This window comes from Ovis aries, chromosome X, assembly GCF_016772045.2.
Source record: "Ovis aries strain OAR_USU_Benz2616 breed Rambouillet chromosome X, ARS-UI_Ramb_v3.0, whole genome shotgun sequence".
Classification (NCBI taxonomy): Eukaryota; Metazoa; Chordata; class Mammalia; order Artiodactyla; family Bovidae; genus Ovis; species Ovis aries.
The window spans coordinates 122,868,916-122,885,081 of record NC_056080.1 but is presented as its reverse complement, the minus strand read 5'-3'; the positions used below and the strand labels follow the sequence as shown (position 1 = coordinate 122,885,081).

Below are 16,166 nucleotides of genomic sequence, written 5' to 3'. Positions count from 1 at the left end.
GCATTCGCACTCTGACATGCACAAACGCATACTCCTGCGCCAGCTGCTAGGTACTGGCTGGCGGGAGCCCCGGTCACCCTTCCGAATCTTTCTAGACTAGAGGTTTCTGTCCCCTTCTGCTGCCGCTTCTGAAAAATGCTATACAACGAAGGGGGAGAGAGAGAAGCAAAGAGGGGTGGGGAGGTAAAATCGAGGAGGCGCGCTCCTGTTCTCCTCCCCACCCCAGCTCCAAAAATGTCCAACCCTGAGCTCTTCCTTTTCGCTTCTATCTGCTCCTGGCTTTCCTCTGCTCCTTTTCTTTTTCCTCTCCTTTGGGTGGCTGCAAGCTGGAAGAACCCGTCGCGATTGGGGGCGGGGGTGTGGGGTGGGGTGGGGGAGACTGCCGCTGTTGGTGAAAGCACCTCTCACCTCCCCCAGTCCGGACCTGGAGCCTCACACAGTCTGAGCTCAAGGCAGGGGCGGGCGGGGCGGGGCGGGGGAAGCGGGCAGGGGGGAGGGAAGGAGGGAGAGGGAGGATGGGGCAGCCTGCAGGGGCAGCAGCTCCTGCTTCTCTGCAACTCGGTAGCCAGGGGTGGAAGGAAGCCGCAGCCGAAACCCCAAGGCAGCCCCGGCGCTGCCCTGTCCCACCGTCTCATCTCTCCCCCCTCGGTACGGAATTTTCTGTTTCCTTCGTTTGCTCTTCCCCGGGCCTCCCCTCCCCTGGGTGGTGGCAGAGTCTGGGTGGCTGAGCGTGGTGGTTTTCGGTAGAGGGGACTGGACTGGAGCACCTCAGAACGCCTGGCTGGCAGAGTCTTTCTTTGCCCCCTTGTCCTGAGTGCCCCTACTTTGGACTGTGACCCCCAACCCCTACCCCGCTCAACCTGGGCTCTGAGCCGGCAGGCGGTGGCGGGGCTGCGCGGGCAGCCACGGGTCATCCCGGAGGAAGTGGAAGTGAGCCAGGGAGAACGCTGGTGAGCGCCGGGGGAGAGGAGGACCCTGAGTGGCCAGGAGCTAACCTGGGGGTCTTCTATCCCTGACGGGTCTAGTGTAACCCAGTGCAGGCAGCCTGGCAGCACAGCCCAGTTCTCACATCCTTGCCCCTCTCACCCATAGGTTAGAGTCGGTCTTCCCAGCGCCAACCTAGATTGAAGGGGAGAAGGGATGGTTAGTGGTATTGTAGCAGGAGAGAGTTAAGTTGCTTAGTGGTGGCAGCGGTTTCTCTATGTGTGTATGTGTGTGGAGGGGAGGGTGTTACTGAACACTTGGACCACTCTTTGATCTTTGCACTTTTGGGTCATGTGAGACACCTTTCCACCCCTACCACTCTGGTGCCCGGAAAGACTGGCGGCCCTCTTGGATCTTCCTGGAAGGGCAGAAATGGCCCTGCCCCCACCACAAGCCTGAGACTTAACACCTGCAACCTGCAGGCGCTTAGGTCCGCTAGCTGGCAGCATCTCCTGGTTTGGCCTGCACAACCCCACAGCTCGGCTTTGTCTTTTATCTCCCTCTCTACCTCTCTCCAGAAAGGTGGGTGCCTGAGTTCTGCCATTCTGGCCGCTGGGCTGATACCTGATACCCCTTTCCCTATCCATTCTTAGAACAACCTAGATCTCAGAGGAAGCTCCCCTGTGCTTCTCACTGTTGCCTTAAACCCCTGAGCACACACTGCGAGCTTGAGTAGAGCTCCAGAAAGAACAGTCTGCCTTGCCTAAATGGCTGAATGTTCCCATTGCTGTGCTGGTGAACTGGCATATTTATGTTGAGAGGGAGCCCTAGCAACTCTCCTAGGTTATCCAGAGAAAGTCCCTTGGGGCACAGAGCAAGACAAGTTTTTACATTGTCATCGGTTCCCTTAGCCTCCAGGTGGCCCAGTATTCTGGAGAATATTAAGCTTTTGTGTGGGAGCGAGGCAATAGATAAATATATTGCTTTGGGGAATGAAGAGTTTGTGTTCCTGTGAGTGGGAAGGGGGAAGGTAGGGATGGGGGGTGGAGCCACCCTTTACACACTCTTTCAACAACTTCAAGTGTTTCTGAAGATTGGCCTATGATGTAGATTTAAAAAAAAAAAATCTCAGTTCTGGAACTCTGCTGCTTTTCTCCCATTCAAAGGCAATTTTGCTGTGGCCAGCCACGTCGAATATACAGCCTTCCAAACAAAAGAGGTCTATTTTGTGATTAAGCTGATCCTTCCTTTGTCAGGAAGCAAGGAGGAAATGAGGCTCTATACAAGACTTTGGGGCATCTTCCTTTCTCAGACCAAACTACAATTCAGTCGAGGCTTCTACTTCAAGCCTAGGGTACAATCAGGAGCAGTGTCCAAGGAGAAGGAAATAAAGTTCCATTCTTGTGAGCTGTCTCCTTCAAAGGCCCTCTGTATATAGTGCAATCATCTTTAACATAGGAGGCTTCTGGGTGGTGGTGAATCTGGGGGCTTTCCCAGTATATGGTAGATAAGACTCATTTTTTTTTCTACCTGTTCTTGCCCTACACCATTAACCTCTTTAAGAGCTTCAGGATATACAAAGGAAAACCCTTTCCAAAATTAAAAGCACCATGCAAAAGTCAGGCATTACTATACCAGGACAAATCTGCTTGTGGATCTCCTAGTGCAATTAAGAAGCTGACCTGAGTAGGAGCCTAAGCTTGCCTAGGTTGCTTGTTAGACTTGGGGGCTGGGGGAACTCATCTTCTCTGGGGATATGGAGAAATTCAGGTTTTCTACTTGGTGGCTTGAAAATATATATTTGTTTGAACTCTCCCAGGGCAGATTGCAACCAGAGGCCACATCTGCAAGAGTGGTTCAAAGTGAAAAACGGAAGTGACTGTGGATAATTTAAGCCCAGATCTATCTGGCTTCTAGGCAACCTTTATTCACATGGCTAGGCCTATCCAAGCACCATCCAGATATGACTGTTAAAGTGCAATGAGACAGAAATATTCAGGGGCCCTCTCTCTTCTCTGCTCTTCTTATAGCCTTGATGAGAGTACTAAGTAGGATATGTAGACTGAAGTGGAGTGTAATAGGCATAGAGAAACTGATATGAGAAACCTACAGAGTAAAGGCATTTTGTTCTTCCAATTAAGCTGAATTTTTCAATCTGGGCACTATTGACATTTTGAGCCAGATGATTCCTTATTGTGGGAGGCTGTCCTCTGCATTGTAGGATGTTTAACAGTATCCCTGGTCTCTATTCACCAAATGCCAGTAATACCCCATGTTACAGATCTCAAGGTCATGTGCCCATTGCACAGTGAGGCCAAACAAACGTAATATCCTGGTTTGGAGCAGAAAAAAGGTGCCTGAAGTTACCTTCCTCCACCTGGGTGTGGACCTTATTTCCTGCAGAAGAACTCAAAGATATAGTTATATATTCCTTCAGGAGGAACCAGGAGCCTGCTCCAAGGCTGTGCGATATTTTCTTGATAGTTCCTCCTTTGTTTCCGCATCCTTCCCTGGTTAGCAACTGTTCGAATCTGCCCTGTGGAAATCAGGAAGTTCTCCAAGGCTGAATGAAGCCCGTTTTTCCAAACAAGAAACTGAGGGTGTAGCGGTGTGGGTGGGGGGATGGCAGGGGTGGGGGTGTGCAAAGGAAGGATTTGTACCTGGGAGGGCTCCACAGCATCCTGCTCAGTTTCACCCCCATCTTGTGATAACCCAAAATGCCAGATTTTGCTAAGTATTCCCTATGCAAAATCATCTTCCCTATGGTGAATGTAATTTAATGTAGTATCCCATTTAATGTAGTATCCCATTTAATGTAGTATCCCATTTCAAAGATGGGATTTTACCTTTATTTTATCCACATGGGCTTGTCCAGATCTTGTATGGAACAAATGGAATCTCAAAAAATATGAAATATTTTGTGAGGAAACAATGGGAAAAGGAGTCCTCATGAATTAACAGATTTTGACAAATGATTGAATTCATTCTTATAAACATTTCTACCTCCCCATCACCATCTAACTTTTGTTGAGCACTCACTATGAGTGTGCGTGCTAAGTTGCTTCAGTTGTGTCTGACTCTTTGTGACCCTATGGATTGTAGCCCTCTAGGCTCCTCTGTCCATGGGATTTTTCCAGGCAAGAATACTGGAGTGGGTTGCCATTCCCTTATCCAGGGGATTTTCCTGACCCAGGGATTGAGCCCAGATCTCTTACATCTGCATTGGCAGGCAGGTTCGTGACCACTAGTGTCACGTGGGAAGCCCTACTCACTTAAGAGTAGAGTGTTGATTATAGCAAAGATCTATAATGCCTAATCCCAGCTTTCAGTACACTTAGAAACTGTTGACTATTTCATCCCCTAAGGGAAAGGGTTACAGATTTTCTTGGAAAGATAGTTTCAGAATTGAATCCTACCTGACTTTCTACCTTTTATTTCACTTTTGTCCCCAAACAATGACTTATTCTTTAAGGCTCTGCCTTAGGGAGATTGCTCTTTGTCTTGCTAATTACCATAGTTCTCTGTTAAATTTTTTTGTGTGACTTACCTATGTAAGACATTCAAACTATAACAGTGTGTTCAGCATTGACATGACCACCTCACAAAGGCTTTAGCAAATCGAGCAGTTTGAAGGCAGGTTATTATTTCCTGTTGACTGAAAAAAAAATGCAGAACCTAAAAGTTGAGAATTATGTTTTATTTGGCAGGCTTTCTGAGGGCTTAAGGCTGGAAGGCAACCTCTCAAATAGCCGTGAGGAAGTGCTCCAAAGAGGTAAGGGAGGAGCCAGAGTATATGGGGGTGTTTGTAACAAAGACCAGGTAGTTGGAACATCAAAAGATTGCCACTGTTAATTACAGAAAACCAGATATCTCTAGTTAATGAATTTAGCAGCTTTTCTATATTTGGGAAGATACAAGACTCTGGGCTCATTGAAATCATTCCTTTGATATGCACCTTAGTGAATCCTGTTCCTTCCCTTGCTGAGCACCCCCTTCCCCATCCTGAGCACACCGCCCCTCCCCGCCCCCCCCCACCTCAGTTTGTCTCCATCCTAAATTCTCTCAGGGCTTACCTTTGGGGATGTGGTAGTGGCTGATGGCTTAATGGCCTCAGCATTCTTTGTTTGCTGATTTGGCAGGCCACACTTTTCATTCACAGTACGTAGGAAAGGACTTCTAGTCACTAGCTTGTTAGAGAAATATTCAACAATGGAAATGGAAAGGAAGAAGAGATGATTCTTAAAATACAGTGGAGTGTTGAAAAAATGTCTTGGTGTGATTGTGGGTTTTAACACTCAGCAGTGTCTCTGCCTCAGGAAGTCAAACAATGCTGATGTGAGTTGTGGAGTCTAAATCAGGGATATAGCAAAAGAAAATGCAGAAGGAAGTGTGGAATATTCCTTCGAAAAACAGCTGAGTAAGCACCTGCCTTGAAAATAAGTTACCAGTGAGCCAGACTTACATCGATGTCACTTTGAATAACTCCTAACCCAACACCATGCATACGTATATAGTAACATGCCACTTATCAAGTCCAGTGCAGGGACCAACAACCAGTATATTCAAACTTGTGTATTCATAAATTTTGATTCTCTTGTCAAGACTAATTACTCATTTAAATAAAAGTTCGTATGAATTGGGACCATGAGTGGCTCTCAGTAACTGAAAACATGTCTCACATTTCAAAAGTATGTTTAGATTTTTATATAGCAAAAGGATCCCTGTAATCAAGGCATAAGGTCTTAAATAGCAATTAATCTTAATAAAATAAGCACAGAGACTCACATCACGGATTAGTTAAGGACTTTGCTGTGCTTACCACTAATAAGAATACGGAGGGGACTGACCCTGGGCAAATTTATTAAGTGCAATTTCAGAATCACAGATTAGAAAACACTGGGCTAGTGAGAAGGGCCTCGCTTGAGGTTCCATGATAGTTAGCGACAGAGACAAGTCTGTGACTGACTGTGTGTGGTCTCGTGTGGTCTCAGGAAATGTAGGTTTAGTTTTTATTCTGTCTGCTCCATCCTCAACTTATTAAAATCTGCCCTTGTGAAGTGGTGTGATCTTCCTTAATCCAAATACCAGTGTGTTTTCTCTCCCAGGAATAGTTCTGTCTTCAGCCTGTTTTTCCAGTTGTGAACCAAAGACTCTTCTCTCCTTAGTAAAGAGAGTTCAAGCATGAGGAGGCAGGTATTTCTTTGTGATAAAGACTTACTAAGCCCACCAAATCACCCCACTTACAGATCAGGCCTTGTGAATCTATGAAGGCTGTTTGTTTTTCCTGCCTATTCAAGGATGGCCTTTTTTTTTTTTTTTCAGGAAGTGTGGTTAGTCGCTAAGTTGTGTCTGACTCTTTGTGACCCCATGGACTGTAGCCCGACAGGCTCCTCTGTCTGTGGGATTTCCCAGGCAAGATTGCTGGAATGTGTTGCCATGTCCTCCTTCAGGGGATCTTCCCAACTCAGGGATTAAACCCAGGTCTCCTGCATTGCAGGCAGATTCTTTACTGTCTGAGCCATCAGGGAAGGCTCAATTTCAGGGAGGGCTTGGTATAAAAATAAAATTTTAATTTGAGATTTTTTTTTCTCTAGGGGGTTTGTTGGTGTGAAGGAATATCTGGTGAACTGTGCTTTATTTTTGATCCGTGACACAGGTCCTTATGGATAGAATAATGAGGGGCTAGCTATGGAAGCTTCTTGGAGAATAGGTTATGCTGCAGAGTGTAGACTTTGGAGTCAGACCTGGGTTTGAATTATACAGCTCCATGTAGTATTAGTTATGAAAATTAAGTTACATGGACCTTGGTTTGCTGATCTATGAAATAGCGATAATGACCCATGGTATTGTTTAGTGGCTTTAATTGGATAATACATAAGCTTAACCTTAGCACAGAACCTAATATATGGCAGTAGGTCAAACAATTGCTAATTTCCTTTCTTTTCCCTTCTACTTTCTTGTATTGGGGTGACACATATAACATAAAATTGACCATCTTAAACTGTCTACCATTAAATTGGGGATGAGTTTAGGAGGGATACAAAATTCAGTCCATAGCAACCACATTTTGTATTATCTATTCATCAAGTGATGGACATTTAGTTGTTTCTACCTTTTTACTATTTTCAGTAATGCTGCTCTGAACTTTCATGTACAAATATTTGTTTGGATACCTGTCTTCAATTATTTTTGGTACATACATGTCTAGGAGTGGAATTGCTGGGTCATATGGTAATTTTATGTTTAACTGTTTGAGAAACAACCAAATTGTTTTCCACAGTGGTTGCACCATTTTACATTCCCACCAATAGTGTACAAAGGTTCTAATTTCTCTACATCCTTGTCAATACTTGTTCTTTTCTTTTCTTTTATTTTTTTTTCCTATTACAGGCATCCTAGTGGGTGTGAAGTAGTATTTTATTTAGATTTTTATTTGAATTTCCATAATGATTAGTGATGCTGAACATCTTTGCATGTACTTGTCAGCCAGTGTATATATCTTTTCTTAATTAAAAAAATTTTTTTTTAATCTAATATATGTCTTTTTTGGAGAAATGTCTATTTATCCTTCAGCCATTTTTAAATTGAGTCAGTTTCCTGTTATTTGTTGAGTTGTAAGATTTCTTTATATATTCTAGATACTAGACCCTTATGAAATGTATGATTTGTGAATATTTTATCTCATTCTGTAGTTTGTCTTTTTACTTTCTTGGTAGTATTCTCTGATATACAAAATGTTTTAATTTTGACTGAGTCCAGTTTATCTATTTTTGTGTTGTTGCTTGTGTTTTAGGTATCATATTTAAGAAACTATCAATCGCATTATTTAAGGTCATGAAGATTGCCCCCATATTATCTTCTATTATCTTCAATTTATGGTTTTAGCTTTTATGTTTAGGCCTTTGACTTATTTTGAGTTAATTTTTGTTTATTATGTGAGATACGGGTCCAATTTCATTTTTTGCATATGAATATCTAGTTGATCCAGCACCATTTGTTGAAGAGACTGTTCTTTCTCTATGGGATGATCTTGGCACACTGTCAAAAATCAATTTGCCCTAGAGGTATGGCTTTATTTCTGGACCCTGAATTCTATTCCACTGGTATAATTTATCTATGTGCCAGTATCACATTTTTTTGATTACTGTAGCTTTGTATTTAGTTTTCATATAGCAAAGTATGAGGCTTCTAACATTGTTCTTTTTCATGATAAATTTGGCTATTCAGAGTCCACCAATTCCATATAAATTTCCATTTCCATTTTTTCAAAATGGGCTAGTATTTCCATTTCTTAAAAAAAGGGCTTTAGGATTTTGATAATGATTATATTGAATCTATAAATCACTTTGGGAAGTATCTTAATAATATTGTCTTCCAATCTATAACACATGATGTTTTTCTTTTCATTGACTTTTTTTTTTTTTAATTTCCTTCAGCAGTGTTTTGTAGTTTTTGGTGTGTAAATCTTATACTTTGGTTAAATTTATTTCAATGTATTTTAATCTTTTTGATGCTGTTGAAAATTTAATTGTTTTCTTAATTTTATTTTTGCATTACTCATTCCTAATCTATAGAAATGTGAGTGATTTTGCATATTGATATTGTATAACATTCAGCTTGTCAAATTCATCCATTGACACTGACGGTTGTTTTGTTTATTCTCTAGCTTTTTTTCTGTATATAAGATCATGTCATCTGTGAATAGAGATAGTTTTACTTCTTCCTTTCCTATTTGTATGCTTTGTATTTCTTTTCTTGCCTAATTGGTATGGCTAAAACTTTTATTCCAATGTTGAATAGAAGTGAAAAAACATGACATCTTTATCTTCTTTCTGATCATAGGAGGAAAGCATTCAGTTTTACATAATTAAGTATAATGTTACCTGTGGGTATGTCATAAATATCCCTTATCAGGTTGATGAAATTCCTTTCTATTCCTAGCATGTTGAGTGATTTTTATCATGAAAAGATGTTGAGATTTGGCAAATGCTGTTTTTCTTTATTAATAAACATAACTGTAATTTTTCCTCCATTCTATTAATTTGATGTATTACATGGATGATTTTCTTGAACCAGCCTTACATTCTTGGGATATTTCTTATTTAGTTCAGTTCAGTTCAGTTGCTCAGTCATGTCCGACTTTTTGCAACCCCATGGACTGCAGCGCACCAGGCTTCCCTGTCCATCACCACCTCCCGGAGCTTGTTCAAATTCATGTCCATTGAGTCGGTGATGCCATCCAATCATCTCATCCTCTGTCATCCCCTTCTCCTCCTGCCTTCAATCTTTCCCAACACCAGGGTCTTTTCAAATGAATCAGCTCTTTGCATCAGGTGGCCAAAGTATTGGAGTTTCAGCTTCAGCATCAGTCCTTCCAATGAACACCCAGGACTGATCTCCTTTAGGATGCACTGGTTGGATCTCCTTGCAGTCCAAGGGACTCTCAAGAGTCTTCTCCAACACCACAGTTCAAAAGCACCAATTCTTCGGCTTTCTTTACAGTCCAACTCTAACATCCATACATGACTTCTGGAAAAATCATAGCTTTGAAAAATGTCTCTGCTTTTTAATATGCTGTCTAGGTTGGTCATAGCTTTTCTTCTAAGGAGCAAGTGTCTTTTAACTTCATGGCTGCAGTCACCATTTGCAGTGATTTCCTACTTAGTCATGGTATATACTCCTTAAATATACTGCTCAATTCAGGTTACTAGTATATTGCTGATACTTTTTGAATTTATATTTAAAAGGGATATTGGTTTGTAGCTTGGTTTTTATGTCGTGGTCTGGCTTTGGTAACAGAGTAATGCTGGCCTCATAGAATGAGTTGGGAAAGACTTCCAAAACTCTTTATTTTTTTTAGAGAGAGTTTAACAAGGATTGGTTTTCATCCTTCTTTAAACAGTCATAGCATTCACCAGTGAATTCTATGTATGATTTCACAGTAAAATCATCTGTATGGAGTTTTTCTTTCGGATATTTTTGAGTATTGATTCAATCCCTTTATCTGTTATAGGTCTGTTCAAAATTTCTGTTTCTTCTTGAGTCATATTTGATAGTTTGTGTATTCTAGGAATTTTTCAATTTTATCTTGGTTTTTTAATATTTTTTGTTGTTCTTCATTTTCTTATTGTTTTTTAGTCTTATTTTTAATATAAATTTATTTATTTTAATTGGAGGCTAATTACTTTATAGTATGGTATTGGTTTTGTCATACATCAACATGAAACCGCCATGGGTGTACACGTGTTCCCCATCCTGAACTCCCCTCCCACCTCGCTCCCCATACCATTCCCTCTGGGTCATCCCAGTGCCCCAGTCCCGAGTATCCTGTTTCATGCATTGAACCTGGACTGGCAATTCGTTTCATATATGATATTATACATGTTTCAATGTGATTCTCCCAAATCATCCCACCCTCTCCCTCTCCCACAGAGTCCAAAAGACTATTCTATACATCTGTGTCTCTTTTGCTATCTCACATACAGGGTTATCGTTACCATCTTTCTAAATTCCATATATATGTGTTAGTATACTGTATTGGTGTTTTTCTTTCTGGCTTACTTCACTCTGTATAATAGGGTCCAGTTTCACCCACCTCATTAGAACTGATGCAAGTGTATTCTTTTTAATGGCTGAGTAATACTCCATTGTGTATATGTACCACGGCTTTCTTATCCATTCATCTGCTGATGGACATCTAGGTTGCTTCCATGTCCTGGCTATTATAAACAGTGCTGCGATGAACATTGGGGTCCACATGTCTCTTTCAGTTCTGGTTTCCTCGGTGTGTATGCCCAGCAGTGGGATTGTCATATGGCAGTTCTATTTCCAGTTTTTAAAGGAATCTCCACACTATTCTCCACAGTGGCTGTACTAGTTTGCATTCCCACCAACAGTGTACGAGGGTTCCCTTTTCTCCACACCCTCTCCAGCATTTATCACTTGTAGACTTTTGGATAGCATCCATTCTGACTGGCGTAAAATGGTACCTCATTGTGGTTTTGATTTGCATTTCTCTGATAATAAATGATGTTGAGCATCTTTTCATGTGTTTGTTAGCCATCTGTATGTCTTCTTTGGAGAAATGTCTGTTTAGTTCTTTGGGCCATTTTTTGATTGGGTCGTTTATTTTTCTGGAATTGAGCTGCAGGAGTTGCTAGTATATTTTTAAGACTAGTTCTTTGTCAGTTGCTTCATTTGCTATTATTTTCTGCCATTCTGAAGGATGTCTTTTCACCTTGCTTATAGTTTCCTTTATTGTGCAGAAGCTTTTAATTCTAATTAGGTCCCATTTGTTTATTTTTGCTTTTATTTCCAGTATTCTGGGAAGTGGGTCATAGAGGATCCTGCTGTTATTTACGTTGGAGAGTGTTTTGTCTGTGTTCTCCTCTAGGAGTTTTTGTTGTTGTTGTTGTTGTTTTGTTTTTACTTTATTTTGCTTTACAATACTGTATTGGTTTTGCCATACTTTGACATGAATCCACCATGGGTATAATTGCGACCCCAAACATGAATATAGTCTCTGGTCTTACATTTAGATCTTTAATCCATTTTGAGTTTATTTTTGTGTATGGTGTTAGAAAGTGTTCTAGTTTCATTCTTTTACAAGTGGATGACCAATTTTCCCAGCACCACTTGTTAAAGAGATTGTCTTTAATCCATTGTGTATATTCTTGCCTCCTTTGTCAAAGATAAGGTGTCCATAGGTGCGTGGATTTATCTCTGGGCTTTCTGTTTTGTTCCATTGATCTATATTTCTGTCTCTGTGCCAGTACCGTACTGTCTTGATGACTGTGTCTTTGTAGTAGAGCCTGAAGTCAGGCAGGTTGATTCCTCCAGTTCCATTCTTCTTTCTCAAGACTGCTTTGGTTATTTGAGGTTTTTGTATTTCCATACAGATTGTGAAATTATTTGATCTAGCTCTGTGAAAAATACCATTGGTAGCTTGATAGGGATTGCATTGAATCTATAGATTGCTTTGGGCAGTATACTCATTTTCACTATATTGATTCTTCCAATCCATGAACATGGTATATTTCTCCATCTATTAGTGTCCTCTTTGATTTCTTTCACCAGTGTTTTATAGTTTTCTATATATAGGTCTTTAGTTTCTTTAGGTAGATATATTCCTAAGTATTTTATTCTTTTTGTTGCAATGGTGAATAGAATTGTTTCCTTAATTTCTCTTTCTATTTTCTCATTATTTGTGTATAGGAATGCAAGGGAGTTCTCTGTGTTGATTTTATATCCTGCAACTTTACTCTATTCATTGATTACCTCTAGTAATTTTCTCATGGAGTCTTTAGGGTTTTCTATGTAGAGGATCATCTCATCTGCAAACAGTGAGAGTTTTACTTCTTCTTTTCCAATTTGGATTCCTTTTATTTCTTTTTCTGCTCTGATTGCTCTGGCCAAAACTTCCAAAACTATGTTGAATAGTAGTGGTGAAAGTGGGCACCCTTGTCATGTTCCTGACTTTAGGGGGAATGCTTTCAATTTTTTACCATTGAGGATAATGTTTGCTGTGGGTTTGTCATATATAGTGTCATATATAGGTTTTATTATGTTGAGGTATGTTCCTTCTATTCCTGCTTTCTGGAGAGTTTTTGTCATAAATGGATGTTGAATTTTGTGAAAGGCTTTCTCTGCATCTATTGAGATAATCATATGGCTTTTATTTTTCAATTTGCTAATGTGGTGTGCTACATTGATGATTTGTGGATATTGAAGAATCCTTACATCCCTGGGATAAAGCCCACTTGGTCATGATGTATGATCTTTTTAATGTGTTGTTGGATTCTGACTGCTAGAATTTTGTTAAGGATTTTTGCACCTATGTTCATCAGTGATATTGGCCTGTAGTTTTCTTTTTTGTGGTATCTTCGTCAGGTTTTGGTATTAGGGTGATGGTGGCCTCATAGAATGAGTTTGGAAGTTTAACTTCCTCTGCAATTTTCTGGAAGAGTTTGAGCAGGATAGGTGTTAGCTCTTCTCTAAATTTTTGGTAGAATTCAGCTGTGAAGCCATCTGGACCTGGGCTTTTGTTTGCTGAAAGACTTCTGATTACAGCTTCAATTTCCATGCTTATGATGGGTCTGTTAAGATTTTCTGTTTCTTCCTGGTTCAGTTTTGGAAAGTTGTACTTTTCTAAGAATTTGTCCATTTCTTTCAAGTTGTCCATTTTATTGGCATATAATTGGTGATAGTAGTCTCTTATGATCCTTTGTATTTCTGTGTTGTCCGTTGTGATCGCTCCAGTTTCATTTCTAATTTTATTGATTTGATTTTTCTCCCTTTGTTGATGAGTCTGGCTAATGGTTTGTCAATTTTATTTATCCTCTCAAAGAACCAGCTTTTGTCTTTGTTGATTTTGGCTATGGTCTGTTTTCTTTCTTTTGCATTTATTTCTGCCCTCATTTTTAAGATTTCTTTCCTTCTACTAACCCTGGGGTTCTTCATTTCTTCCTTTTCTAGTTGCTTTAGGTGTAGAGATAGGTTATTTATTTGACTTTTTTCTTGTTTCTTGAGGTATGCCTGTATTGCTCTGAACCTTCCCCTTAGCACTGCTTTTAAAATGTCCCACAGGTTTTGGGTTGTTGTGCTTTCATTTTCATTCATTTCTATGCATATTTTTATTTCTTTTTTTGATTTCTTCTGTGATTTGTTGGTTATTCAGCAGCGTGTTATTCAGCCTCCATATGTTGGAATTTTAAATAGTTTTTCTCCTGTAATTGAGATCTAATCTTACTGCATTGTGGTCAGAAAAGATGGTTGGAATGATTTCAATTTTTTTTTTTTTTGCATTTACTAAGACTAGATTTATGGCCTAGGATGTGATCTATCCTGGAGAAGGTTTGGTGTGCGCTTGAAAAAAAGGTGAAAATCATTGTTTTGCGGTAAAATGTCCTATAGATATCAATTATGTCTAACTGGTCAATTGTATCATTTAAAGTTTGTGTTTCCTTGTTAATTTTTTATTTAGTTGATCTATCCGTAGGTGTGAGTGGGGTATTAAAATCTCCCACTATTATTGTGTTATTGTTAATTTCCTCTTTCATACTTGTTAGCATTTGTCTTACATATTGTGGTGGTCCTATGTTGGGTGCATATATATTTATAATTGTTATATCATCTTCTTGGATTGATCCTTTGATCATTATGTAGTGGCCTTCTTTGTCCCTTTTCACAGCCTTTGTTTTAAAGTCTATTTTATCTGATATGAGTATTGCTATTCCTGCTTTCTTTTGGTCTCTATTTGCATGGAATATCTTTTACCAGCCCTTCACTTTCAGTTATATGCGTCCCTTGTTTTGAGATGGGTCTCTTGTAGACAACATATATAGGGGTCTTGTTTTTTATCCATTCAGCCAGTCTTTGATTTTTGGTTGGGGCATTCAACCCATTTACGTTTAAGGTAATTATTAATAAGTATGATCCTGTTGCCATTTACTTTATTGTTTTGGATTCGAGTTTATACACCCTTTTTGTGCTTCCTGTCTAGAGAAGATCCTTTAGCATTTGTTGGAGAGCTGGTTTTGTGGTGCTGAATTCTCTCAGCTTTTGCTTGTCTGTAAAGCTTTTGATTTCTCCTTCATCTTTGAAGGAGATCCTTGCTGGGTACAGTAATCTGGGCTGTAGGTTATTTCCTTTCATCACTTTAAGTGTGTCCTGCCATTCCCTCCTGGTCTAAAGAGTTTCTAATGAAAGATCAGCTGTTATCCTTATGGGAATTCCCCTGTGTGTTATTGGTTGTTTTTCCCTTGCTGCTTTTAATATTTGTTCTTTGTGTTTGATCTTTATTAATTTGATTAATATGTGTCTTGGAGTGTATTGCCTTGGGTTTATCCTGTTTGGAACTTTCTGGGTTTCTTGGACTTGGGTGATTATTTCCTTCCCCATTTTAGGGAAGTTTTCAACTATTATCTCCTCAATTATTTTCTCATGGTCTTTCTTTTGTCTTCTTCTTCTGGGACTCCTATGATTCGAATGTTGGGGCATTTAACATTGTCCTGTAGGTCTCTGAGATTGTCCTCATTTCTTTTAATTCGTTTTTCTTTTTTCCTCTCTGATTCATTTATTTCTACCATTCTATCTTCTACCTCACTAATCCTATCTTCTGCGTCCATTATTCTACTATTTGTTCCCTCCAGAGTGTTTTTGATCTCATTTATTCCCTGGTGGTGCAGAGGTTAAACTGTCTGCCTGCAATGTGGGAGACCTGGGTTCAATCCCTGGGTTGGGAAGATCCCCTGGATAAGGAAATGGCAACCCACTCCAGTATTCTTGCCTGGAGAATCCCATGGACAGAGGAGCTTGGTGGGCTACAGTCCACGGGTCACAAAGAGTCGGACACGACTGAGCGACTTCACTTTCACTTTCACTTTCATTGCATTATTTATTATATATTGACTCTTTTTTATTTCTTCTAGGTCCTTGTTAAACCTTTCTTGCATATTCTCAATCCTTGTCTCCCAACTGTTTATCTGTGATTCCATTTTGTTTTCAAGATTTTGGATCATTTTCACTATCATTATTCAGAATTCTTTATCAGGTAGATTCCCTATCTCTTCCTCTTTTGTTTGGTTTGGTGTGCATTTATCCTGTTCCTTTACCTGCTGGTATTCCTCTGTCTCTTTCTCTTGTTTATATTGCTGTGTTTGGGGTGGTCTTTGTGTATTCTGGCAGTTTGTTGATTTCTATTTATTGTGGAATTTCCTCGCTGTGGGTGGGGTTGTACAGGTGGCTTGTTAAGCTTTCCTGGTTACGGAAGCTTGTGTCAGTGTTCTGATGGGTGGAGCTGGATTTCTTCTCTCTGGAGTGCAATGAAGTGTTCCATAATGAGTTATGAGATGTCAGTGGGTTTGGAGTGACTTTGGGCAGCCTGTATATTGAAGCTCAGGGCTGTGTTCCTGTGTTGCTGGGGAATTTGCGTGGTATGTCTTGCCCTGGAACTTGTTGGCCCTTAGCTGGTGCTTGGTTTCAGTGTAGGTATGGAGGCGTTTGATGAACTCCTGTCAATTAATGTTCCCTGGAGTCAGGAGTTCTCTGGTGTTCTTAGGATTTGGACTTAAGCCTCCTGCTTCTGGTTTTTAGTCTTATTTTTACAGTAGCCTCAAGACTTCTCCATCTATACAGCACCGTTGATAAAATATCTAGGTTAGAGGTGAAAAGCTTCTCTAGATTGAGGGACACCCAGAGAGGTTCACAGAGTTACATGGAGAAGAGAAGAGGGAGGAGGGAGA

At 40.2% G+C, this 16,166-nt stretch overlaps 1 long non-coding RNA gene across 2 annotated transcripts in view; it reads left to right on the top strand.

Annotated features, from left to right (window-relative positions):
* Window positions 1-553: 553 nt before the first annotated feature.
* LOC132658857 (uncharacterized) overlaps window positions 554-16,166 on the top strand; it is a 427,659-nt gene continuing 412,046 nt past the window's right edge. For both annotated transcript variants that reach the window (XR_009598942.1, XR_009598941.1), the window contains exons 1-2: window positions 554-648; window positions 4,632-4,696. This is a non-coding gene — a long non-coding RNA (uncharacterized LOC132658857). The remainder of the gene's footprint in view (window positions 649-4,631; window positions 4,697-16,166) is intronic.